This window comes from Magnolia sinica, chromosome 2 (assembly GCF_029962835.1).
Source record: "Magnolia sinica isolate HGM2019 chromosome 2, MsV1, whole genome shotgun sequence".
Lineage (NCBI taxonomy): Eukaryota > Viridiplantae > Streptophyta > Magnoliopsida > Magnoliales > Magnoliaceae > Magnolia > Magnolia sinica.
In genome coordinates, this window is record NC_080574.1 from 54,185,533 (window position 1) to 54,211,437 (window position 25,905).

The 25,905-nt window shown below is 41.2% G+C and overlaps 1 non-coding gene across 1 annotated transcript; it reads right to left on the minus strand.

Annotated features, from left to right (window-relative positions):
* Nucleotides 1-13,226: 13,226 nt before the first annotated feature.
* LOC131238352 (small nucleolar RNA R71) lies at nucleotides 13,227-13,333 on the minus strand. Its single transcript, XR_009167752.1, has one exon. It is a non-coding gene; the product is annotated as a small nucleolar RNA R71 (small nucleolar RNA).
* Nucleotides 13,334-25,905: the final 12,572 nt, after the last annotated feature.

Here is a 25,905-nt window from a genome sequence, read left to right on the forward strand (position 1 = left end):
TACTTTATATATTTATCTCAGTCTTCTGCTTCCTAATTTAATTATCTTTGGAGTATGATATGCTGTTTTAATATTATCCCACTCATGTTTAATGCACTATTATGGACAACATTTAAACATCATTATATATATTGCATAAGTGATGCGTTGGAACTTGGGAGTTGAGCTTTGATCGACCCCTGATTTTTGGGACATTACAAGTTAGTATCCAAGCATGATTTAGATTAAACTGGACCTGGGTTATGGTAATACGATGCTCGCTGACGTACTTTGACTTAAGAGGGGGCGATAAAATGTATAAACGAACGTAAGATTCCAAGTTTCACCCACGGGTAAAACTAACAGCTGAAATGTACCCCGTATGCATCTGAGATCACGTGAAATGATCTCAATTCCCTTTTAGACCGTCAATCGATGGGTTTAAGTTATTATTCAGTAAATTTCAAACTTGAAACACACCAAAGGACGTGAATATGTGCGAGATGGAACCCGAAACCATCTCAAATGGACACGGGGGCCCAAACCGCAAGAAATGGGGGGAACCAGGGGGTCCCCTGCACCATTCTGGCACCTCGAGAGGGGGAGGTCATCGCCCCCAGGTGGTGGCACTGCCACCTATCTAGGGGACCGCGGAGGCACCGCCCCGACAGCGGCGCGCCGCGCCCACCTCCAGCTGGCCACAGCGGGCCCATGGATCCGGCAGCCCGCCGCTCTCTCCCACATGTGTGGGGCCTGCATATCTTGTGGGGCCACCCCATTTACACCCCTTTGCCTCCCAGTCCTCCATTTCACTCCATCCAAGCTCTCCAAACCCCTCAAAAACCTCATTTTCCCTCTCAAGTCTTCATTTCATACTCAATCTTCTTCTTCTTCTTCAATACACATACACCCACCACCATTTTCCTCACAACCCATCTCCTACCACCTTCTATCTCCCTTATTTCCTCTCATTTGAGCACACAAATCCATCTTTATATCTCATAAACACTAAAATCTACCAATCCATCTCATCCTTCAAACTTTCTTCACTTCCATGGCTATTTTTGAGCTAGTGGCTACCATCTTTTCCCTTTCCACACTCCTTTCCCTCATGAGAAAGAGAAAGGTATCCACAGATGAAGTTGGGCCTAGCCGCCTAACCCGTATAAGGAAAAAGACGGGCGCCAAAGCAAGTACAAGCGCTAAGAGAGAGAAAAGGTCAAAATGGGACCTTGACCCGCGAATTCCCATCGAGAGATCTCTACCACCGGGCATCGAACTTGGTAAGTTCAGTGGCCGTAAAGTCATTTTTGAGGCTCATGTTGATGAAAAGCTGTTTGGACTGTACCTAGTAATGGACATGCTCTTGGAAAATGGGTGGGGTCCCATATTCAAGGGAAATACACCTGTAAGTGAAGGAGCAGTGCGTGCCTTCTATGCTCATATACGGGACCCACTATTAGAGCCACTACAATTTACTATTCCTTTGGGAAGAGAGCAAGCCATAGTCAACATTGACATGATATCTCGTATCATGGGCTTGGAGCGTGGACTTGTACATGATAGTGAGGCAAACCTTGCCAGTGAATGAGAAAGAAATCACCGCACCCGTTTCCTCTACAGCTAGCTTGAGCAGTGGAGGTGAGGAAATAGCCTTGCATCGACCAAATTTACAAATGATTTCTGCCTGCTCCACCTCATATTGATATATAATATATACCCTAGATGGAGTAACCACACGGAATGTACTCGGCTTATGGTAGATTTCCTATATAGAGCTGGTCAAGGAGACAAGCTATATCTGCCTACATTTGTAATGTCTCAGATTATGGGTACTGCACAATTTATACGGGGAGATGCCTCACTTCCCTTTGGTCGACTTATATGTAAGAACCATCATCTAACATACCCGTCATCAAGGATCACCCTCGATAGCTAATTATTAGAGATCCTAATGATGATGTGAGAACTTGACGGTAGATAGAAAATATATATAGTCATTTTTGCTTTACCTCAAAGATTGAACCCAAGAAAATTGTCGAAGCTCTTCAAGATGAACACTGGATACATGCTATGTAAGAAGAACTTCAACAACTTCAGAGAAATGAGGTTTGGCAATTAGTTTCCAGGCCACTCGATACGAATTTCATTGGAACCAAATGGGTCTTCAAGAATAAATCCGATGAATCAGGAAATGTGATTAGGAACAAAGCAAGGCTTGTAGCTCAAGGGTACTCACAGATAAAAGGCATTGATTTTGATGGGACATTTGCTCCTGTAGCTCGTCTTGAGTCTATTAGAATTCTTATGTCTGTTGCGTGTGCATTAAAGTTTAAATTATTTTAAATGGACGTAAAAAATGCTTTTCTTAATGGGGACCTTGCCGAAGAAGTTTATGTAGAACAACCGAAGGGATTTTCAGATCCTAAGTATCCTCATTATGTTTATCATCTGAACAAAGCTCTCTATGGTCTCAATCAAGCACCTCATGCTTGGTATGAACGATTGATAAAATTTCTTTTGGACCCCAAATTCAACAGAGGAAGTGTAGATAAAACATTGTTTACTCAAACAACAAAGGACTCACTGCTTATTGCACAAATCTGTGTCGATGATATAGTCTTTGGTTCAACATGTGAAGATGCTGCTTACAAATTTGTCAACCTCATGAAATCAAAATTTGAAATGAGTATGGTTGGCGATTTAAACTTCTTCATAGGATTACAAGTCAAGCAGCTAAATGATGGAATCTTCATTTGTCAAACCAAGTATGCAAACGATTCGGTGAAAAGGTTTGGTCTCGAATCTGGTTGTACTTATCATACTCCCATGAGCACTACACTTAAACTTTCTAAAGATGTTAATGGCAAGAGTGTGGATCAACATCTCTACCGAAGTATGATAGGAAGCCTCCTATATCTCACAGCCAGTCGTCCTGATATATCTTTTGGTGTAGGAGTGTGTGCTCGGTATCAGGAAGATCCTAAGGAATCTCACCTGACAGCTGTTAAGAGAATCATTAAATACATAGCAGGAACTACCTCTTTCAGACTATGGTATCCATTTGAAACATCTATCATCATTGCTGGATACTCAGATGCTGATTGGGATAGGAATTTAGATGATAAAAAATTAATAAGTGGAGGATGTTTTTATGTTGAAAACTATCTGGTCTCCTGGCAGAGTAAGAAGCAAAACTCAATATCATTATCCACTCCTGCGGCTGAATACATTGCCGTAGGAAGTTGCTGTGCACAACTCCTTTGGATGAAATAGATGTTGATGGACTATAGGATTGAACAACCCACAATGAGTTTGTTCTGTGATAACACAAGCACTATTAACATTTTAAAAAATCCTGTTCAACATTCTCGGACCAAGCATATTGATATTCGTCATCATTTTATCCGAGAATTCGTTGAAGACAAGATTATTGTGTTGGAGTATGTATCCATAGAAAAGCAACTCGCAGATATCCTCACTAAACCTCTTGATACAAATAGGTTTAATGATCTGCAAAAATCCATTGGATTATGCACTCATTGATGATATCCTAGTGACCATGTTCCTCATAGATAAATCTTCACGCTGGGTCTTTCATGGTTAAGTATCAGCCACAAATCTGAACCTCATGAATTAACCATGTTAGTTTTGGGATGCGAAAATATGACATTCTGAATGATATCTAGACTATGTCGATATCATCGATATTTAAAGTTCAATGATATCGATATTCACCATCGATAAAATCGAAGAATCTCAGGAATGCAAGGTTCTAAACAGTGGTCCGTCCCAACGGTTGGTCTGTCACAATCTCCACTGGATATTAGTATCTTCCCAATGGTCATCAGCACGGTCTTTAATGTCATTATGAGCATGAGATCGATGCCATCGATGAGGGATTGATATGATCGACAATTTTGCTATAATAACGAAGGGTGTATTCGATTTCAAATCCTCATATCCCCTCTCTTCTGTGGTTGCTTCTTCTTATCTTTACCTGTCTCTCACACTGAAAAATCATGATCAAAGGCAAAGGTAAGTCACTTCCTTAATCTTCAAAATCAAAGTCCAAGCAACCTAGTAAGCATCCACTTATTCTAGTAGAAATACATCCAACCACTATTGTTGAATGTCTGGTTCTTAACAGTGCCATTGAGCCTTTTGGTGTGGACCTCCTCCTAAAAGTGATCGGATGGCAGAATATTTTGAATCTTGGTGGATCTTATCAACTAGGTTTGATCCATGAATTCTTCAATAGATGTCATGTCATTCGTGATGATCCCCCATGCATTCAAATCAAATTTTGGCACTACTCAAAACTCATCACTCCCATCACCTTGGCTCATCTTCTAGATCTCAAGGTCACTCGAATTCCAGTAATAAATAGGAATCTCAATGGTCTGGGTGTTTGGGGAGAGGTAACTCGGGCACTATGTCAGGGCACCACTGTTCCTCGAAATGATGATAATTCGCTTCGCATTAATCATCTTGGACCCACTTTTAAAATACTCCATAGCATTCTAGGGTCCAATGTATATCCATGTGATGTGAAAGGTAATCATCTTCCTCCTTTCATGCTGAATGTGCTCTATGATGTGTATCAAGAAATTCAAGTGTGCCTCCCAACGCTTCTCCTCAAGCAAATAATTCGTATCATTTAAGGTGATAATCAGAATACACTAGCCTTTCCTGCACTCATGTGTAAATTCACTCATCATGTTGGTCTCCTTGCCACATCTGATGCCATTCATCCAGAAACATGGTTTGATAGTGACGCAGCCCAGGAGGCTCAACAGCTGTGTCTCACTTCCTCTCTTCTTGAGAATAGTGCTCCCATGCAGTCAGCTGCCCAACATAGTCAACCTTCATGTCCTCCTACTCCTTGGGGATCAAATCGAACACTACTGCTCAATCCGGAGTCTATCACTAATCGCCAAGCTCATCATCTCGAACGTCACCTACTTAATAGGATGGCTAGTATGGAGGAGTGTCTTTACAACTGTGAAAGGCGCCTCACTACGATTAAAGAGAAAGTCGACGTTCTTCAACAAACCAGCCAACAAGTAGTAGACCTGCTCACACATGGCGATCCTCGGGGACGTTAGGAGCTGACTGGGAAAGTTCAATGTTGCTATGACTTTTCATAATTTTTTTTTGGGGTGTGCTCATTTTTTTGGGCTAAGATTGGATGGGTTTCCTGTTTACACTGACTGACTGATATACTACTGCCAATCTTGGGCAGTATATTTTTGGATATTTTGGATATGGCTAGGTATCATTCACACATATTTACTGCCATGTTTTAAATTTTGGGCTTTCCTGTTTTATCTGAGTATGGCTCCAATAGTGTGTGATGCATGTGATATTTTGATCTATATATTATCTGCTATACATACATGGTTTACATCAATTTATTTTGTGCGTGTGATCCCCAAAATCTGGTTCTCCCATATTATCTACTTCAGTCTATATCACTATAGTATTATCCTTTACCAATGACTGATAAAAGGGGGAGAACAAATCTACACCCGCCACAGGAAAATTATGTGTATCTGCTTATGAATGATGATGTAGGTGTTAGGGGGAGTAGCTGCAAGAAGAAAGGAGGAGTTTGCAGTTAGGGGGAGTAACTTCTGCATGGTTGTGTATGGGAACTAGATAGCATTGTACAATTGTGTAAAGTTCATGTACACACAATTTAGGGTGTCGGTATAGAAGTTGTTTTAGGGTGTTTTGATATTTTGTCACGTAATTGACAAAGGGGCAGATTCAAAGTGCCCTGGTTTGTTAATTAGTGTGAGTGTTGAGTTAGCTAGACAAAGAAGCTCCATAGGAAGATCAATCAATCCGTCTGCCTCAACCGGATGTGTGCCCGAACTCATCATAGGTAAATCTTAGCCTCACATCCCATGTCCCAAAACACCAGGTAATTAAAACCCTTAAAATTGATTAGAATATCTTAAGGTTTTTGGGTTAGAAAACTTTTTCACAATTTCAAAAAATCTCTAAGTTTTCTAGCTCTATCGATTTATCGATAGAATGATCGATATAATCAAGAAGTGCTGTCAATGTCCTCGAAGCTCACTCAATAGTATCTAATGAGGACATTAGTTGTCCAGTAACCGCATATACTTCTATTCAGAATTATCGATGTATCGATATCATAGAAATTTGAATCTCGAGTCTATCGAAATTGACTCGATAAAATTGACAGCAGAGATATTGTGTCCATGTTTTTCAAAGGAAAATCATAAAATCTTCAATCTATCAAAGTTCTCCTCGATATCCTCAAAATTCAAATATCGATGATATCGGAAGGCCTTCAATGATATCGGTCTTGGACACACAGTTAACCAGTAATATTTCAGGTGATTTTTATCTTAGATCGAGGGTCACTCGATAGAATCGATATTCAAATATCGATGATATCGAGGCTGGGTCGATTGCATCAAGAATGGACATAAACTGTCAGCAAGCTTAACTGGAAAATCCTTTGGATTTATCGATGCATCGACATGACTATCGATATCATCGACATTTCTAATGATATCGAGTGTACCTCGATCATATCCTTGACCTGAAATATTTCAAAGGCATGTCTCTCTCATTTTTCAAAGTGTCGAGGAATTGAACCTCGTGTCAATGATATCGGAGTTTGAAATCCAATGACATCGACGCATGTTTGATTTCCTCGACCAGCTGGCAAAAATTTTTAAAAGCGTTTGACATTCGAGTTTGTGTCATCGAGCGACCAGTTGATGTCATCAAGAGTATATGCTCGATGATATCAACCCTTCTCGATGATATCAAACTGTGTCATAAATGTGACCATTTTATATCCGTTGGATCCTTTTGCCTATTTATAGAGAGTTTGTCCTTAGTTGCTGGTAGAGAAAGAAGAAAGTGCTTTTGAGTGTTTAACCTTGAATCATATACCTAAAGCCCTTTCTCTCATGGAAGTTTATCCTTCAATCCACCCTCATCAATGACATTCAGTAGAATGGATTGGGGAATGAACTTCCGCATTCAAGGATCCTCCAGCTACCACCTTAATGACAAATCATTAAGTTAGGATGCCTTGAATGCATAGATGATTGGAATCGCTTTATCTCCCTTATAGGAATATACTTAATAGAGTAGGATTCTATTATAACCTTGACCTAACCCATGGCCATGTATTGGTACATCTTCTGAGTTGCGGATCAAGGAAGCTGAAGTTCTTCATCAAAGGAGGAAATCTTCAACAAATGCGCTGAAAGGGACTCATTTGCTTATTTGTAAGTTATTAGAGTTTAGATGACCCTTATGATCATTCCTTTGTAGGATTGAATCTAAGGTGTTTCTCACCCCTTGCAAGCCCTCGTAGGAGGCCTCTGGCAGGAGTGTACGTAGTAGGTGCTTTGTGTTGACCCTTGCTCTGTGGAGAGCATAAACGTTAGGTCCTTTGTGTAGGTCCTTGACCAAGGTGGTCTAAAAGTTAGGTGCGTTGTGTTGACCCTGGCTAGTGGGAGCATAAACAAGTGAGGTTCCTTGAGTGGATCCTTGGCCAGTGTGCCTAAAATCGGGTGTTATGTGTTGACCTTTGCTCGTGAGAGCATAAACTGTTAGCCTAGGTGTAAGTTGTACAGGTTAGAGGTGAACCTGATTTAAAACCTCTGGTTTGAGGTGAACCTATTGTGAAACCTCCTTAGTGAAATCCAGCACACTCAAGGGTTGAGTGCGTCTGCCAGGAGTGGAGTAGACAAGTAGTCGAACCACTATAAAAATGACTGTGTTTGTGATTGATGTTTGTCTTTGATTACTTGTGTGATTTCATTAAATGCTTTTATTTTTTATCACACCTCACACATAGTTACATCCATCATAAAACTCTGAATTGCATCATGTTTATCATTAAATTAGTTCTATGATTGGATCCTCTACTTGGCTTGGAAGCCGTTAGAGTTACTTTGAAGAAATCCTGATTTATGAATATTTTCTCAGGATAGGTTTGATAGGATTTTAAATAAACCATAAAAATATTAAAAAAGTCCTATTCACCCCCCTCTAGGATATATTGCCATATTCCTACTTCAACTAAAGCGGTCATTACCGTAATTTCATAGTTGTTGTGAAACTTTTATTAGATTAGCTCACATGCATCTTCTATCATGATTCATGTAATACCATATCTCATTTGTTGTGACAATTTTGTTTAATGAAGTGCATGAAGCTTCTTTTGAATTAGAATGTGTAGAATGCTTGAGAAATTAAAAGATGTCATTTAAAATCTTACACGTGTTGCACCCTATGTTGTGTATAGGGAATGCCTTCGAAGACCACTCGGAATATGACACATCTTGCACTTGGCGGATCGATTGATGGGGCACTTCCCCTAAGCGATATCCACACGGACCCCAGTTTGGGCCCTGATAGTGGCATATACCGAATTCACAACCGGCCACTGGTCCCACCAATGGGCCAACACCTAGTGCACTACCGGTTTCAAAACAGAATTGTGCGTCTACCTCGACGCCTCACATGCCTCAGGCAGCCCCTCCCCCTAATAGGCTGGAGCAATGATGCTCCTAATGTAGCAGCAACAGCAAGTTTGGACTATGATTGCGGGGGCCCTGGTCCAAAACATGAATATAGTCCCGCCTGTGCCACCTGTGCACCCTACTGGGAGTATGAATGCCAGTGGTCTTTTTGAGCGCTTCTGGCGTTTCTGACATCCCACCTTTGCGGGCACTCACAGACCCGAGGAGGCCGAATACTGGCTAGATTGCATCTCTAAGATGATGAAGCCGCTGCATTGCACTTAGGCAGGGCAGGTAGAGTTGGTTACCTATATGTTCGAGAAGGAGGCTAGTCTATGGTAGGACAACATCATACGAACAGTTGCCGCTGGATACATATGGACGTGGGATGCATTTGAGACCCGCTTCCATGGAAAGTATTTCCCCCTCACTTACCGTAATGAAAAGGAGGGTGAATTTTTTCACCTCCGAGAGGGAGGGATGACCGTTGCTGAGTATAAGAACAAATTTATAGAGCTAGCCAGATATGCTTCTTTGATACTAGCTGACGAGCCGCTGAAGATGCGGTGATTTTTAGAGGGTCTGCGGCCTGAAATCTGTACGAAGATGTGTTGTGCTAGCATTTCCAACTATGCTAAGCTAGTAAACATGTCCCTGTGAGCTAAGCAGGATGGAGACCGGCTGTCCCGTACACATGTGCCCATGGACCCGAGGCCTCGACCTGACTTGCCGAATCGACCATTCTTCGGCAAGAGGCCACGTGCAGATTCTCCTTCTAGGCTTACGGCTCCACCGACCTAGCTGAGGTGGTCAGATTTGTGGTGCACCTATTGTATGAGGTTGGGCCAATAGATACTTACTGCTTTACCAAGATGAGGGACAATGGCTTCCCACTGCCCCAGAAGATCAACCACCAGCTTCCTCAAGCTATCTCAGCTCCACCTCTACGATTAGCACCGCCAGTACTATTGAGGGTCAAATATTATATATCAGACCCTAGTTATTGCCTGATTTTACGTACATGATAATGCTTAATGTCATATTTTAATTGTGTTTTTATTGCAGGATGTAATTAGGAGCATAGACTGAAAAATAGTATCAAAAGCGTGGATTTGACACTCCGAAGTCACCAGAGCAAGGGACACACTCCAGAGAACCAAGACTGAAGAATTTACATGCCAGGGATCCGAGGAAATCAAGCCATTCACGTTAAAGAGGCCTGAAATTGGTGAAGAATGCAAGATCACATAGTTCCCGCCATCTGATTGGCTCGAAAATTCATACATGGCCTAGGAGATATAAATAAACCGTACATATTAAATTTCAACCATTGGAGATCTTGGAAAATGGGCCAACGGACAGATCAGCCCATTAATCTCCAATTTGGGGCCCATCTAACATCTGGATAAACTTCATGTTTGGTCTCAATCCCTTAATTAAGATGGGACAACAGATGGACAGATCAGATTTCACATATACATCAATATGGGGCCCACTTTACATGCCAGGAGTGCACATTCGACTGTGCACGCGCTGTGCACTGAACTAACATGAGCGGTCAAACGCTGTTTGACTGCAACTTGCTGCTCACAACAGGGAAGGCTCTGTTTCAAGGAACGAGCAGCTGTGATCTTGTAGTGGGCCACCATCTGAGGTCTTCAGGCCGATCTGGACCATTCAGTAGACTCCAACAGCCTAGATAATGCGGACCTAGGTGAGATAATTTGAAGAGAGCAGCATGATTGATTTTTCACCGTGCAAACACAATTCAGATGGTTTACTGAAAACTCAGTGGGTCACACTGAATCCAATACAAAAATGCCTATGGTCGAACGGTTTTTGGACATGAGTCTATTGGACGGAGTGGATCTTTTCTCTAGAGATGATCAGGGGCCGTCCGAGCATCCCAGCGTAACTCCTCACGCACATACGTGCGTAACGGATGACCGATCACTGTGGGCCATACGACCTTCTAGATCGTGATCGGACGGCCAATCCGGACTGTCCATTGTATCCAAACAAGAATTCTAACCAAAACCCCTACCTTTCTTGCAATCATGCATACAGATAAGATCGCTAGTGGTGGAGCTTTCACCGGACGTTGATTCACGCAGTGGCCCATCAAAAGGTCAGATCCTCTTCAAAATCAGAATTATGTGCTTAATCAACCCCATAGAGCCAATGGCCGGCTCTGATGAGGTGTGAGTCGTTAAGTGGACCCCACCCACCTCAGCCACGCAAAATAGAAATTTTCGTCTCCTGCGGCTCTGTTCGCAAAAACCGAAAGCTGTCCGCGTTTCGCGGGCGGTTGTGGGCCACCATGATGAGCCATCTCTCCGATCCACACCGTCCATCAGGAAGCTTAGACAAAATCGTCTTAGACCCGACCTGTTGAATGTAGAGACAAACTCCAAGGTGGACGTGATCTTCATCCGAAAGAAGCTCTTTGTGATACGCAAAACGTTGCTGCGTAAGGATTTACGCACATGCACCGACTCCTAGCAAAGCTTCTCATCTATAAAACTGAGAAAGAGTGAGAGAGGAGGGGGTCAAACGAGGGGGCTCGGCTTGAACGTGGATAGAGAGAGAAAGGGAGTAGAGTTTGTACTTATTTTTTTTCCTTTTTGTTTCTACTTTATTTTTCTAAGAGATAAGCCCCTTTATATCTATGTGTGGCTAAACCTCTTAGCTAGGGCTAAGAGGTGAAGCTTGTAGCGTGATGGGGGACTTTTAGCTGGTGCTTTTTATTTACACTGAATTGAATTTGATATTAGTTTGATTTTAATGGAATATTTTTAGTTTTTAATGGTCTGTTGTGACTAAAATTATAATAGGTCTGCGATAGCTTTGAGCGTATTCCTTCCCTTTTTATGTTTATGATGTCAGGAAGCCCTGTTGTTCACCATCGTCTCCTGGGCATGGTCGGGTGAGTGTACTCTTCCTAACCTTCATAGCATGTTGATTGGTTGGTAATTTGTTTAATTTTGTTGTTTGCTTTGTCTCCTGGGCATGGTTTGGTGATGGAATCCATTCTAATTCATATCCCTTTCATCCCTTTTAAATTATATCAGAGGAAGTTCAGTTTAATTTTCATGATTTTTGAAGCAGGCATAAGATCTCCCTGATCTCTACAAGTGGATCCTCTGAGTCCCTAGTTTCTTATCTCTGATTTCCCTTAAGTTTTACATTAATCTTCGCCATTATTCATCAATTTATATTTGACTTAGATTTCAACTTAGGCTAGTTCTATTTCTACCTAGTTTTAGACTACGTACAGGTTTCGGTCCCTTGGGATTTGACCTCGGTCTCACTGAGTTTATTACTACATCACAACCCTATACTTGGGGAGTGAACAAGTTTTTGGCGCCGTTGCCGGGGACTGACGGTTGCGATTCTCTGAAATTAATTACGTTTAGAATTAGTTTAAGATTAGAATTTGACTAACTTTGGTCTTAGATTTTTATTTGATATCTATAACTTAATTGTTTTCCTGTTTTGTGGGATCCTGACATAAGTTTCTAAATTGGTAATTCCTTCCTAATTTCTCTACCTTTTCTACTTTTAAAATTAGGGTTTAAATTTCAGAAATTTTCTAATTCTAGTATTTTCCTATTTGTAGGAAATAGTTTATTTTTAGAAACTTTCCTCTTTTGTTTTTAGAAACTAGGTTAGTTATTTCCCTTTTTAGAAATTAACTTTCTATTTTTGTTTTTTAGTAACTTTCTAATTCTAACTCTTTTAGAATTTAATTTTGTTTCCTAATTTTCTACTTATAGAATTTTTTGTTTAGAAACTAACTTTCCTATTTTGTAGGACTTTAAGATAGAAATTTCTAATTCGGTAAGTTCTTTCTCTACTTTCAATTTTTCAAGTTCTCTTTTAGTAACTTACTTTCTAGTTTAGGACTTTCCTAGTTTATTTTAGAAATTTTCACTTTCTTTTAGGAATTTCTTCTTTTAGAAACTGGTTTGTTTCTATCTTCCTTTTTAAGGATTTTCTAATTCTAGACCTTCTCTTTAGAAACTGACTTGTTTTGTTTTCTTTTGCAGGTGTTGTTACTTAGGGCTTTCAATTTGGTAACTTCTTTCCAACTCTCTCTTTCTTTCTAGATTTTCTTTTTTCTTTCTTAGGATTAGGTTTCGAATTTGATTGAGGGCTGCGAGTGTTCATGCCCAAGTGGGCCCCTGACAACACTCAACGTCTATTAACTGAAGGAGGATTGGTTGAGGGGTTGACTATCCATCGCAGGACTAGACACCACTCGAAATCCCCTGAGTTAATTGAAATGATGGCTGAAAACCAACCTCTTCTACCCCATCCTAGGGTGGAGGACATTCAGGATGAGAATGAGGTGTATCAAGCACCCCCGCCACATACTTTACGAGATTATTTACAACCAGCGGGGGTGAGTACGTCCTCATGTATAATTTTTTCTGAAAATACAGGACATATGGACATCAAGCCAGGGGTTATCCAACTCCTTCCTAAGTTCCATGGGCTTGAATTTGAAGAACCATATTTACATTTGAAAGAGTTTGATGAGATCAGAGCCACTTTATATTTTCAAAATGTGTCTGAGGACACAGTTAGGCTAAGACTCTTTCCTTTTTCCTTAAAAGAGAAGGCTAAGACGTGGTTACATTCACTGCGTCCTAGATCCATTGGCACATGGAATGATATACAAAGGGAATTTATAAGAAATTCTTTCCACATCATAAAACAATTACCCTTAGAAAAGTAATCATGAACTTCATCGAAAAGGAGGATGAAACATTTTACCAATGTTGGGAAAGGTTCAAGGATTTGGTCAGTTCATGCCCACAACACGGTTTTGAAACGTGGCACATTACAATTTTTTCTATGATGGACTGACATCTTCCATGCGCCAAATGGTCGAGACAATGTGTAATGGAGAATTCATTAATAAAAATGTTGACGAGGTATGTGATTACCTCAATAGTCTTGCTGAAAAAACACAATCATGGGACTATTACCCAAAGTCAAACACCACGTCTAGGCCGACTCAATTAAAGGAGAAAGGTGGATTATATCTCTTGAAAGAAGAGGATGATCTCAAGTGTAAAGTGACTACGCTCATAAGAAAAGTTGAGGCCATGGAAGGAAAGAAGGATAAGGTTAATGAAAGTGTTTGCGGCATCTGTGATTGCAACATTCATACAACTGAAAATTGTCCTACAATACCCGCCTTTTGAGAAGTGTTGAATGAACAATCCAATGCCGTAAATAATTATCAAAGACCTTTCAATGGACCAACCTCTAATACGTACCATCCTGGTTGGAAAAATCATCCAAACTTTAGTTGGAGAAATGGACAAACTGCTACCCCTCAAAGTTTCTTCAATCAAAATCCAAATCAGGGGAAACCTCAAGAAGAACCGGTTCAAAATTCCATGCAAGAGCTGACCCATGCAATGCGAGACTTTATGCAAAAGATGGATTCATGTATGACGGTTATAGAAAAGGGGATGCTTCTTGCATAACCACTCCCTAATCCTAAACCGCAATACGAGACAAGTGATCCCAGCTCTTCAAATTAAATGGGGCACGCTAAATCCATCACCACTCTTAGGAGTGGGAAGATCATTGATAAAACCCTTCCGATTAGGCCCGAAAAGCTTCAAGAACCAGAAGAGGATAACAATAATAGATCTAGTGAGGCCCCACAAAAATTAGAACCGGAACTTCTAGAAAGGCCAGTTACTCCATTTCCCCAACGGTTGGTCACACCAAAACCTCTCTCTAACTCTCTAGATATCCTAGAGGTGTTGAAACAAGTGAAAGTCAGCATTTCTCTACTTGATGTCGTAAAACAGATACCTTCATATGCCAAATTCCTTAAAGACTTATGCACGACCAAACGACGACAGAGTATTCAAAAGAAGATCTTCTTGACTGAGAAAGTGAGTGCCATCCTAAAGCAAGATGTGCCACAGAAATTCAAAGATCCTGGTAGCCCAACCATATCATGTGTAATTGGGGACCATCGAATTGATCATGCACTTCTTGACTTAGGAGCGAGCGTCAATCTGATTCCCTACTCGGTATGCAAACAGTTAGGTTTGGGTGAATTAAAACCCACCCTAACCACACTACAACTTGCTGATCGCTCTGTTCATGTACCAAGAGGGATAATTGAGGATGTGTTGGTCCAAGTTGATAGATTTTACTACCCTGTAGATTTTATCATCCTGGACACAGAACCCATCAATAACATGAGCACTCAGATTCCCGTCATTCTGGGTCGCCCATTCCTTGCCACTTTAAACGCAATTATCAATTACAGGAATGGTGTCATGACTATGTGTTTTGGGAATATGACATTGGAGTCAAATATTTTTTTCAATAACGGCAGAAGCTTAAAGGATGATGACGATTTCCATGACATTAACATGATTGACTCTTTAGTGGAAGATACGACACCTCTGACCCTCTAGAGACGTACTTGGCCCACTCCCATGATTTTGATGATGACATGATTAGGGAGACGAGTGCCTTGCTTGATACTGCACTGGTACTTGAAGTTAACCAGTGGAGGCCACAATTTGAAGAGTTGCCCCAAACTGATGTAGTGCCTCTACCGTCTAACCTCAAGCCACTGAAGCTTGACCTAAAACCTTTACCCTCTAATTTAAAATATGTCTATTTAGGTCAAGATGAGACATACCCGGTGGTGATCTCTACCCACCTGGAGAAAGAACAGGAGAGTATGCTCATATCTACTCTCATTGAGCATAAGGGAGCCCTTCGATGGACGATAGCGGACCTCAAGGGAATCAACCCCTCGATTTGTACTCACCGCATTTATCTTGAAGATAATGCTAAGACTGCTCGGCAATCACAACGTAGACTAAATCCAAACATGAGGGAAGTGGTTAAGGCCGAGGTTCTTAAACTATTAGATGTGGGTATCATATACCCCATATCTGATAGTCAATGGGTGAGTCCAACTCAGGTGGTTCCTAAGAAGTCAGGGATCACCATCGTAGCCAATGCTAATAATGAACTCATGCCAACTAGAGTTACTACTAGTTGGAGAATGTACATTGACTACAGGAAGCTGAATACTGTCACGAGGAAGGACCACTTTCCTTTGCCCTTCATTGATCAAATCTTGGAAAGGCTAGCTGGTCATTCCTATTACTGTTTCCTTCACAGGTATTTGGGCTACAATCAGATTGAAATCACCCCTGAGGACCAGGAAAAGACTACATTTACATGTCCCTATGGCACCTTTGCTTACAAAAGGATGCCATTCGGATTATGTAATGCCCCTGCCACCTTTCAGCGATGTATGATGAGTATCTTTTCTGACATGGTGGGGAAATATCTAGAAGTCTTCATGGACGATTTCTCTGTTTTCGGTTCATCTTTCAGCGAGTGTTTAGAGAATCTTAAGTGTATGCTAAAAAGATGTGAAGAGAAGAACTTGGTACTTAATTGGGAGAAGTGTCATTTCATGGTTTATAAGGAAATTGTCCTTGGACATATTATCTCGTCCAAAGGAATCGAGGTGGATAAGGCAAAAATCGATCTTATCTCTAACCTACCTCCACCCAAGAACATCAGAGATGTGCGATCCTTTTTATGACACTCAGGGTTTTATAGACGATTGATAAAGGACTTTAGTCTCCTCTCTCGTCTCTTATGTAATCTTCTGTAAAAGGACGCACCATACGAGTGGACTGAGCAATGCCAGGAAGCTTTCACCAAGCTTAAGGACATGTTAACCACTGCACCTATCATGCAACCACCCGATTGGAGCCTTCCTTTTGAGCTTATGTGCGACGCTTCTAATTATGCTCTTGGAGTGGTTCTAGGCCAGAGAAAAGATAAGAGGCCCTACATCATTTATTACGCAAGTAGAACTTTAAATTCTGTCCAAGTGAACTACTCGACTACGGAAAAGGAACTCCTAGCTGTAGTGTTCGCTTTGGATAAATTTAGGTCCTACTTGATCGGATCTAAGATCATTATTTACACAGATCATGCGGCACTTAAGTATCTTCTTTCTAAGAATGATTCTAAGCTCCGCCTAATACGATGGATCCTTCTACTCCAAGAATTTGATTTGAAAATTAAAGATAAAAAGGGAGTAGAGAACGTAGTGGCCGATCATCTGTCTCGCCTTAATACCTCTGATTCCCCTGAGGTGACCCATATCAATGACATGTTCCCTGATGAACAACTGTTCAGAGTCTCCCATTTGCCTTGGTTCGCTGATATTGCCAATTATCTTGCCACAGGTTCCATACCGACGCATTGGACTGCATAAGATAAGAAGAAAATTTTCACCAAGGTACGCAACTTTTTCTGGGATGATCCTTATTTGTTTAAATATTGCCCAGACCAAATCCTAAGGAGATGTGTGCCAGACGATGAGCATCAGAGTGTCATCTCCTTTTGTCACTCACAGGCATGTGGTGGTCACTTTTCTGCTAAAAAGACCACGACCAAGATTTTGCAGTATGGCTTTTACTGGCCCACTATGTTCAGGGACACTCATGAGTTTTACAAAGCTTGTGAGCATTATCAGAAATTGGGAGTGTTGTCCTGTCGAAATATGATGCCCTTGAATCCCATTCTTATCATCGAGGCATTTGATTGCTGGGGCATTGATTTCATGGGACCATTCCCCCAATCTTTTGGAAATCTATATATTTTGCTCGCTGTAGACTATGTCGCTAAATGGGTTGAAGCGATTCTGTGTCGGAATAATGACCGTCGCATGGTCATTAAATTTTTAAAAGAGAACATCCTTTCCCGATTCAGAATGCCTCGTGCTATCATTAGTGATGGGGGCTCATACTTTTGTAATAGGCCATTCGAGAGTTTAATGAAGAAATATGATATCTCTCATAAGGTGAGCACCCCATATCACCCACAAACAAGTAGAAAAGTTGAGATTTCCAATAGGGAGATCAAACACATTTTGGAGAAAATGGTTAACCTTGACCGTAAAGATTGGTCAATCCGATTGATTGATGCCTTATGGGCTTACCGTACTGCGTTTAAAACCCCTATTGGAATGTCTCCCTTTAGACTTGTCTATGGGAAGGCTTGCCACTTGCCCGTGGAGTTAGAACATACAGCCTACTGGGCAATAAAAAATTTGAATTTCAATCTGGACAACGCTGGCTTGCTACGCAAACTTCAGTTGAATGAACTCGAAGAAATCCGGAACGATGCATACGAGAACTCGAGAATTTATAAGGACAGAATGAAGGCGTTTCATGACCAACGTATTCTACGGAAATCATTCACACCTGGTCAGAAAGTCCTTTTATATAATTCTCGATTACATCGCTTTCCAGGTAAGCTTCGATCTCGTTGGACTGGCCCTTACATTATGGTCACTGCGTATCCTCATGGGGCCATTGAGATAAGAGACATCGACAATGGCAAGGAGTTTATAGTAAATGGACATCGATTAAAACCATTTGTCGAGAAATTTGATTTAGAGGACATGTCCATGCCTCTGACTACTCCTGTTTACTAGGATTGATCTCCTAGTCTGATGGAGGTATAGGTAGGTTTATCGCTTTTATAGGACTAGGGCAGTTTGCTTTATTTGTCTGGCTAAAGACGGTAAACTTAGCGCTCCTGGGAGCCAACCTAGCTTTTTATTCCGTTTCATTTTCCAAGTTAGTTAGTCAAATGTTTGTGGGTAACATTGCTGCAAACCCTCACGAGACTACAACTCGTCCACTAGGGGCAACCTAGGGGTTTAAAGGCTTGTTGCATATGCTAAATGCAATTGAGAGCACCTGCGAAAGTGGTGTAGGTAGGATTTTATTTTTGTTATTTTTATTTTACTTCTGTTGGTTTCTCTCTTGTGCTGACCCGCTCTTACGTAGATATCTTGGGAAAGCCTCTTGATTCTTCCGTCCAGGTACTATCTTTCCATCACTCCTCTTATATTTTCGTTGTCCCATGTGCATTGCATGCTTATTTCTTTTACATTGAGGACAATGCAGATTTTAGGTTGGGGGTGGGAGATTAGGTTTCCTAATCAGGTTTTCTTGGTCTTGAGCGAAAATTGTGAAAATTTTAAATTTTTCTGGAATTTCGTATGAATTCAAAGTGATTTTGATAGCCATCTGAGACACTTGGAATTGTAAAATACATGATGTTGGTAATTTATGACTCTTGGATTCAGTTATCTGTTAGATTTCACAGCTAAGTTTGAATTGTTAATCCATTATTTGAAGTGTTAACATTGATTGAGTCATGAATTCACAGGACACATCTCGTTTGCCAATTAAGGTTGCAGTTTGATATTGAATTGTAACATTGGTGATCATTAAGCATGGAAGGAACCAACCTGGGGAATTTTCCATCTTGTTCAATACAAAGAATATAGAAAAAAAAGAAGTTTTTGAAAAAAAAAGAATGAATGAATGAAAGAAAGAAAAAGAATACCCAGATAAAAAACAGTTGTCATCAGGAAAGGGTTGGGTGTACGATCATCAACATAGGTTTGCTCCTTATAGGTGTGGATGCGATTCCCTTTCCCCTCGATGGAAAAATCAAAAGCTGGAAGAATGAAAAAAAAAGAGAGAATTGTAAGGCAATTTCTAGTTTAGGTTTTGGTTGTCCTGAATGCTCATTCGATCATCAATGTATCATAGAAATTTGACAATTGGATCTCTTAATGATGGTAAGCCGTGATTACACTATACACCAATGGAACTCGATGTTTAAAATTGTTCTAATTAATGGATTAATATTTGAACTTGATTATGAAGTTTACCGTGAGCTTGATTTCAGGAGAAAGTAATGCCAACATTCATGAATCTTAAAATTCTAGTATTTGATTTGTTTTTCAAAAGTCACTCAAGTTCATATAAATTGTCCTGTATTTCTTAACTTTTTTTCGCATACTTTGCTTGGGACTAGCAATATGCTGGTTTGGGGTTGTGTTAAGGGTCAAATATTACATATCAGACCCCAGTTATTGCTTGATTTTATGTACATGATAATGCTTAATGTCATATTTTAATTGTGTTTTTATTGCAGGATGTAATCAGGAGCGGGGACTGAAAAATAGTATTAAAAGCGTGAATTTGACACTCCGAAGTCACCAGAGCAAGGGACACACTCTAGAGAACCAAGACTGAAGAATTTACATGCCAGGGATCCGAGGAAATCAAGCCATTCACGTTAAAGAGGCCCGAAATTGGTGAAGAATGCAAGATCACATAGTTCCCGCCATCTGATTGGCTCAAAAATTCATACATGGCCTGGGAGATATAAATAAACCATACATATTAAATTTCAACCATTGGAGATCTTGGGAAATGGGCCAACGGACAGATCAGCCCATTAATCTCCAATTTGGGGCCCATTTAACATCTGGATATACTTCATGTTTGGTCTCAATCCCTTAACTGAGATGGGACAACAGATGGACGGATTAGATTTCACATATACATCAATATGGGGCCCACTTTACATGCCAGGAGTGCACATTCAACTGTGCACGCGCGGTGCACTGAACTAACACGAGTGGTCAAATGCTGTTTGACCGCAACGTTTGACCGCAACTTGCTGCTCACAACAGAGAAGGCTCTGTTTCAAGGAACGAGCAACTGTGATCTTGTAGTGGGCCACCATCTGAGGTCTTCAGGCCGATCTGGACTATTCAGTAGACTCCAACAGCCTAGATAATGCGGACCTAGGAGAGATAATTTGAAGAGAGCAGCATGATTGATTTTTCACCGTGCAAGCACAATTCAGATGGTTTAATGAAAACTCGGTGGGTCACAGCGAATCCAATACAAAAATGCCCATGGTCGAACGGTTTTTCGACATGAGTCTATTGGACGGAGTGGATCTCTTCTCTAGAGATGATCAGGGGCCGTCCGAGCATCCCAGTGTAACTCCTCACGCACATACATGTGTAACGGATGACTGATCACCGTGGGCCATACGACCTTCTAGATCATGATCGGATGGCCAATCCGGACTGTCCATTGTATCCAGAGAAGAATTCTAACCAAAACCCCTACCTTTCTTGCAATCATGCATACAGATAAGATCGCTAGTGCTGGAGCTTTCACCGGACGTTGATTCACGTAGTGGCCCACCAAATGGTCAGATCCTCTTCAAAATCGGAATTATGTGCTTAATCAACCCCACAGAGCCAATGGCCGGCTCTGATGAGGTGTGAAGTCGTTAAGTGGACCCCACCCACCTCAGCCACGCAAAACGGAAATTTTCGTCTCTTGCGGCTCTGTTCGCGGAAACCGGAAGCTGTCCGCGTTTTGTGGGCGGCTGTGGGCCACCATGATGAACCATCTCTCCGATCCACACCGTCCATCAAGAAGCCCACAAAATCGTCTTGGACCCGACCTGTTGAATGTAGAGACGAACTCCAAGGTGGACGTGATCTTTATCCGAAAGAAGCTCTTTGTGATACGCAAGACGTTGCTGCGTAAGGATTTACGCACATGCACCAACTCCCAGCAAAGCTTCTCATCTATAAAACTGAGAAAGAGTGAGAGAGGAGGGGATCGAACGAGGGGGCTCGGCTTGAACGTGGATAGAGAGAGAAAGGGAGTAGAGTTTGTACTTGTTTTTTTTCCTTTTTGTTTCTACTTTATTTTTCTAAGAGATAAGCCCCGTTATGTCTATGTGTGGCTAAACCTCTTAGCTAGGGCTAAGAGGTGAAGCTTGTAGCGTGATGGGGGACTTTTAGCTGGTGCTTTTTATTTACACTGAATTGAATTTAATATTAGTTTGATTTTAATGGATTGTTTTTAGTTTCTAATGGTCTGTTGTGACTAAAATTACAATAGGTCTGTGATAGCTTTGAGCATATTCCTTCCCTTTTTATGTTTATGATGTCAGGAAGCCCTGTTGTTCACCATCGTCTCCTGGGCATGGTCGGGTGAGTGTACCCTTCCTAACCTTCATAGCATGTTGATTGGTTGGTAATTAGTTTAATTCTGTTGTTTGCTTTGTCTCCTGGGCATGGTTTGGTGATGGAATCCATTCTAATTCATATCCCTTTCATCCCTTTCAAATTATATCAGAGGAAGTTCAGTTTAATTTTCATGATTTTTGAAGCAGGCATAAGATCTCCCTGATCTCTACAAGTGGATCCTCTGAATCCCTAGTTTATTATCTCTGATTTCCCTTAAGTTTTACATTAATCTCTCACCATTATTCATCAATTTATATTTGATTTAGATTTCATCTTAGGCTAGTTCTATTTCTACCTGGTTTCAGACTACGTACAGGTATCGGTCCCTTGGGATTCGACCTCGGTCTCACTGAGTTTATTATTACATCACAACCCTATACTTGGGGAGTGAACAAGTACAACCTTTTTATAGGCTGAATGTACCTCATAGTAGGCCACCTCAATGGCCTATGACAGCACAGCCGAATCATCACCAGTAAGCTCGTGTGCACTCACTTGCAACTGAGGCATCCGAGACAGCAACCGCAGCACCATTGGCTTTCGAAGTCACATCACATATCCAAGGTACACCAATCTTCCTATTGGTGGACACCGGGTCCACTATCTCGATAATATCATGCGCCGCAATTAAGAAACTAGTATTGGAAACTACACCTATGGTTGGGGTGAGACTCCTTACCACCACAGGGACCTTCTCGGACACTACTAAGATTTGTAAGGGTTGCTCGATAGACTTAGGAAGCAGAACAGTACTCGTTGAACTGATTATTACCCCGTTATGTTATTACGATGTCATCCTCGGTATGAATTGGCTTACCGAGATGAAGGCAGAGGTCGATTGTGATACCAGAGTGGTGACAGCCCATAGACTTGAGGGCACGACCTTTACTTTCCCAGTTCAGGTCAGTTGGTACTACTGCATTAGTTGTTACACTACCTTGATAGGAAATGTTAATGGTCCGACACTTAGGGACACGCCTGTAGTCCAAGATTTCATGGACGTGTTTAGGACGATACCTGGACTACCTCCTCGGCGCGCGATCGACTTTACTATCGACCTTATGCCTAGTACGACACCTATTTCTCTACCGACATATTGCATGCGTCCATGTGAGATGGATGAATTGAGGAGACAGATTGATGATCTGTTGGATTTCGGTTTCATACGAATGAGTGTATCTCCTTGGGGAGCACTTGTGTTGCTTGTAAAGAAGAAGGACGGATCGCCACGATTGTATATTGATTATCGCAGGTTGAACCAAGTGACAGAGAAGAACAAGTACCCTTTGCCTAGGATAGATGATCTGTTCAACCAGTTGAAAGGGGTACAGTATTTCTCAAAGATCGACATACAGTCGGGGTACCATCAGTTACGTGTCAGGGATGAAGACGTGCAGAAAACAATATTCAGAACCAGTTTTGGGCACTATGAATTCCTTTGGATGTCATTTGGACTCACGAATGAGCGGCCATGTTCATGGATCATGTGTTACTTAAGGTTTCTCCCATGAAAGGAGTCCTTCATTTTGGCAAGAAAGGGAAGCTTACGCCATGATTTATTGGTCTGTTCCAGATTCTAGATCGAGTGGGGGTAGTAGCGTACCGCCTTGCTTTGCTTACACCACTCGCAGGCATGCACAACATATTTCATGTATCAATGCTAAAGAAATACGTTCCTGATCCTTCTCATATTATCAAATGGGAGCAAGTACACTTGAGTGAAGACGCTACTTATGTACTGTGACCAACACGTATTTTGGATAGGAAGGAACAGGTGCTACACAGTAAAGTGATTCCGCTTGTGAAGGTATTGTGGACTCAGCACACTGAGGAGGAGGTTACTTGGGAAATAGAAGCCGAAGTCCGTAAGGACTACCCTTAGATCCTTGAGGAGTACTAAAAGATACTAATTTCGAGGATAAAATTTTTCTTTAAGGGGGTAGATTGTAACGTCTCCGAAAAATCCATACAAAGACCTGAGTACCACCTCAGGTAGAAATCACTAAGGACCGAATTCTGTAGAATTTAGGTGAAGTTTAATTAAGTACTAAGCTAAATTAATTAGTGGATTAGAATGAACTACTATTTATACGAACTGCAAGACCCAAAACCGTTAAAATCGTTACTCAACATTACTTAAAAACCTAGGAGCAATCTCGAAACCCAGTTGCTCTCAGGAGCACATTGAAACTCCCTATCGGACCTAGACCGCGCGTCGAAAGTCCAATTACCGTGAAACTATAAGGTTATGACTGCCTTATTGGGCTTGACATCCATCGTGGGAATCAAACCCAAATAGTATCCAGAAACACACAACTTGAGCCCTGAGTAAAGTGTGTGATAAACGCGAATATCTTTAGGAAAATGAGTCAGAACTTAAGTGAATTAGGCCATTCGCTTGTGGGTGAAATTGAAGGTTTCAGACTGTCAATTTTTGACCAAACTATACCCTTGGATTAGGAAAAATTCCTTGCACATATCGGTATACTTGTGGCCCTGATCGAGCGACGACGACCGTTGAACAGATACAGGTCCGTCACGGTTGATCGGCCTATTTGAATGCGCTGAAATCGCATCCTGGCCTAGATCCATGGCAGGGAACTTACGCTATAATATTGATAGGTAATAGACCTTCAGATGAGTTCCGTTTGCCTGAAACAGTCGCTCTTTGGCTATAACCTAAGTATACCATGGCCCTGGGCCATTGACATCACTTCTAAACCCATATAAGCCCTTTAAACCACCCCATTCCTCTCTCATACGAATTTGCTCAGACCCTAGGTAAGAGAAGAGAGAAAAGAGGAGAAAAGTGTGAGGAGAAGAGTGCGTTTTTGGGAGATCGAGGCGGTGTTTCTCTCCTACAACTACACGCATTGAATCGCCTTTACATCTAGCTACATGAGCGATTCCACCTCTGATTTGGGTAAGAAATCCTAACCATAATCTTGTTTTAGAAATTCAAATAGAGGAATCGATGAAATAGCTAACTTGTTTCGTGATTTAGGTAGTCATTGTTCTGTAAAATAGAACGTAATGTATGAACCAAGTTCGTAACGGGCATACCAACGAAAGGTGCGGACTATAAACGTTTAGGTTACGATTTTCAAGGCTTTTAATGTCAGCTAATGATTTATGTTTGACCTAATTGCCACCATATGATCTTATTTACGATGTGTTCGACAATATATACATGTGTGTGAACTATGTGACTATTTAATGCATTCCATGTGTTTGTTGAAATCTTCGAATGAATATGAAATCATGATTTGTGCTTGCCACGACTATTAACCTAGAATACATGATTTTTGTATGTATGGCAACTCCTTTATGAAAGGATTTGCCATAATATATGTTATAACTAATTTAGTTCCTGTATGAAATAATGTGCAGTCTAAGTGTTTGATAAAATGTTTGAATGAGTAATTGTTCGAAGAAATGCATTTATTAAGGGTGTTGAGATAGGATTCTCAACTACCTTAGCTATATGTATAAATCCCTTCATGTAACTTTAATTTAAACTATGTCATTTATGTAGAAAATGCATATGTATAATAACATGTTCTGTGTGTTTGATAAAATGCTCAATGATTATTGTATTTGTATTGTTCGCTAAATGCTGTTATGATTATCATAAGTAACTTCCTATTGCATTGAGTATGATTGGGATTACTACGTAGTCCAAGCAATCAGTAATGGTTTTCGAATCGAGTGGTCGAACTAGTCTCGCCACAATGGATACGTTCGGTGAATCCGAGCCGTACGGTGATTGTCGATAGTGGTTAGGCCATGAGGAGTGCTCAGGCGCTCCATGTCGACTAATTCAGCATGCGTTCATACCAATTGAACTTGTCAAATAACCTAATTGGCCTAATATGTGCTTACCATGTATGGACGCTACTGCTTGAATCTAAGGTACTGCTTACCGATGTAACAACCCATTTCAACCATGGTACCACGATCTGCCAAGACTCATGAGCTAGGCATGGTGGTGTATGAGACACCATGGTTGAGCTGTCGGCCTATGCTGGGGTGACGAGCCTCCCCACAGTGTCCAGTGAGCAACCCAAACTCATGAGCCGAATATGGTGGTGTATGGGACACTGTATTCAAGCTGTCGGCCTACGTTCAGGTGTCGAGCCTCCCATAATGACCTCGAGTATGATTAATTGAACTTGCCTTTCTACTACTTTTCATTAGGGGTGATGTTGCCTTATAACTTGCCTATCATATGTGATTGACTAGGAGTGACGACCCTAGATGGATCTCTGTTTGGGTTAACGATATAAAGGGAGGTAACTTAGCTTCCCAAATCTACTATATGATTAAGCCTAATCAATTACTTGGCTAAGATGACTATGCACCGCATTGCATGTGCTTTGGCGAGGAAGTGTACATTTAGGGAGTTTACCATGCGCGACTGTGAGATGAAGTCGCTAGGGGAGTGCGGGCGAGGGCATA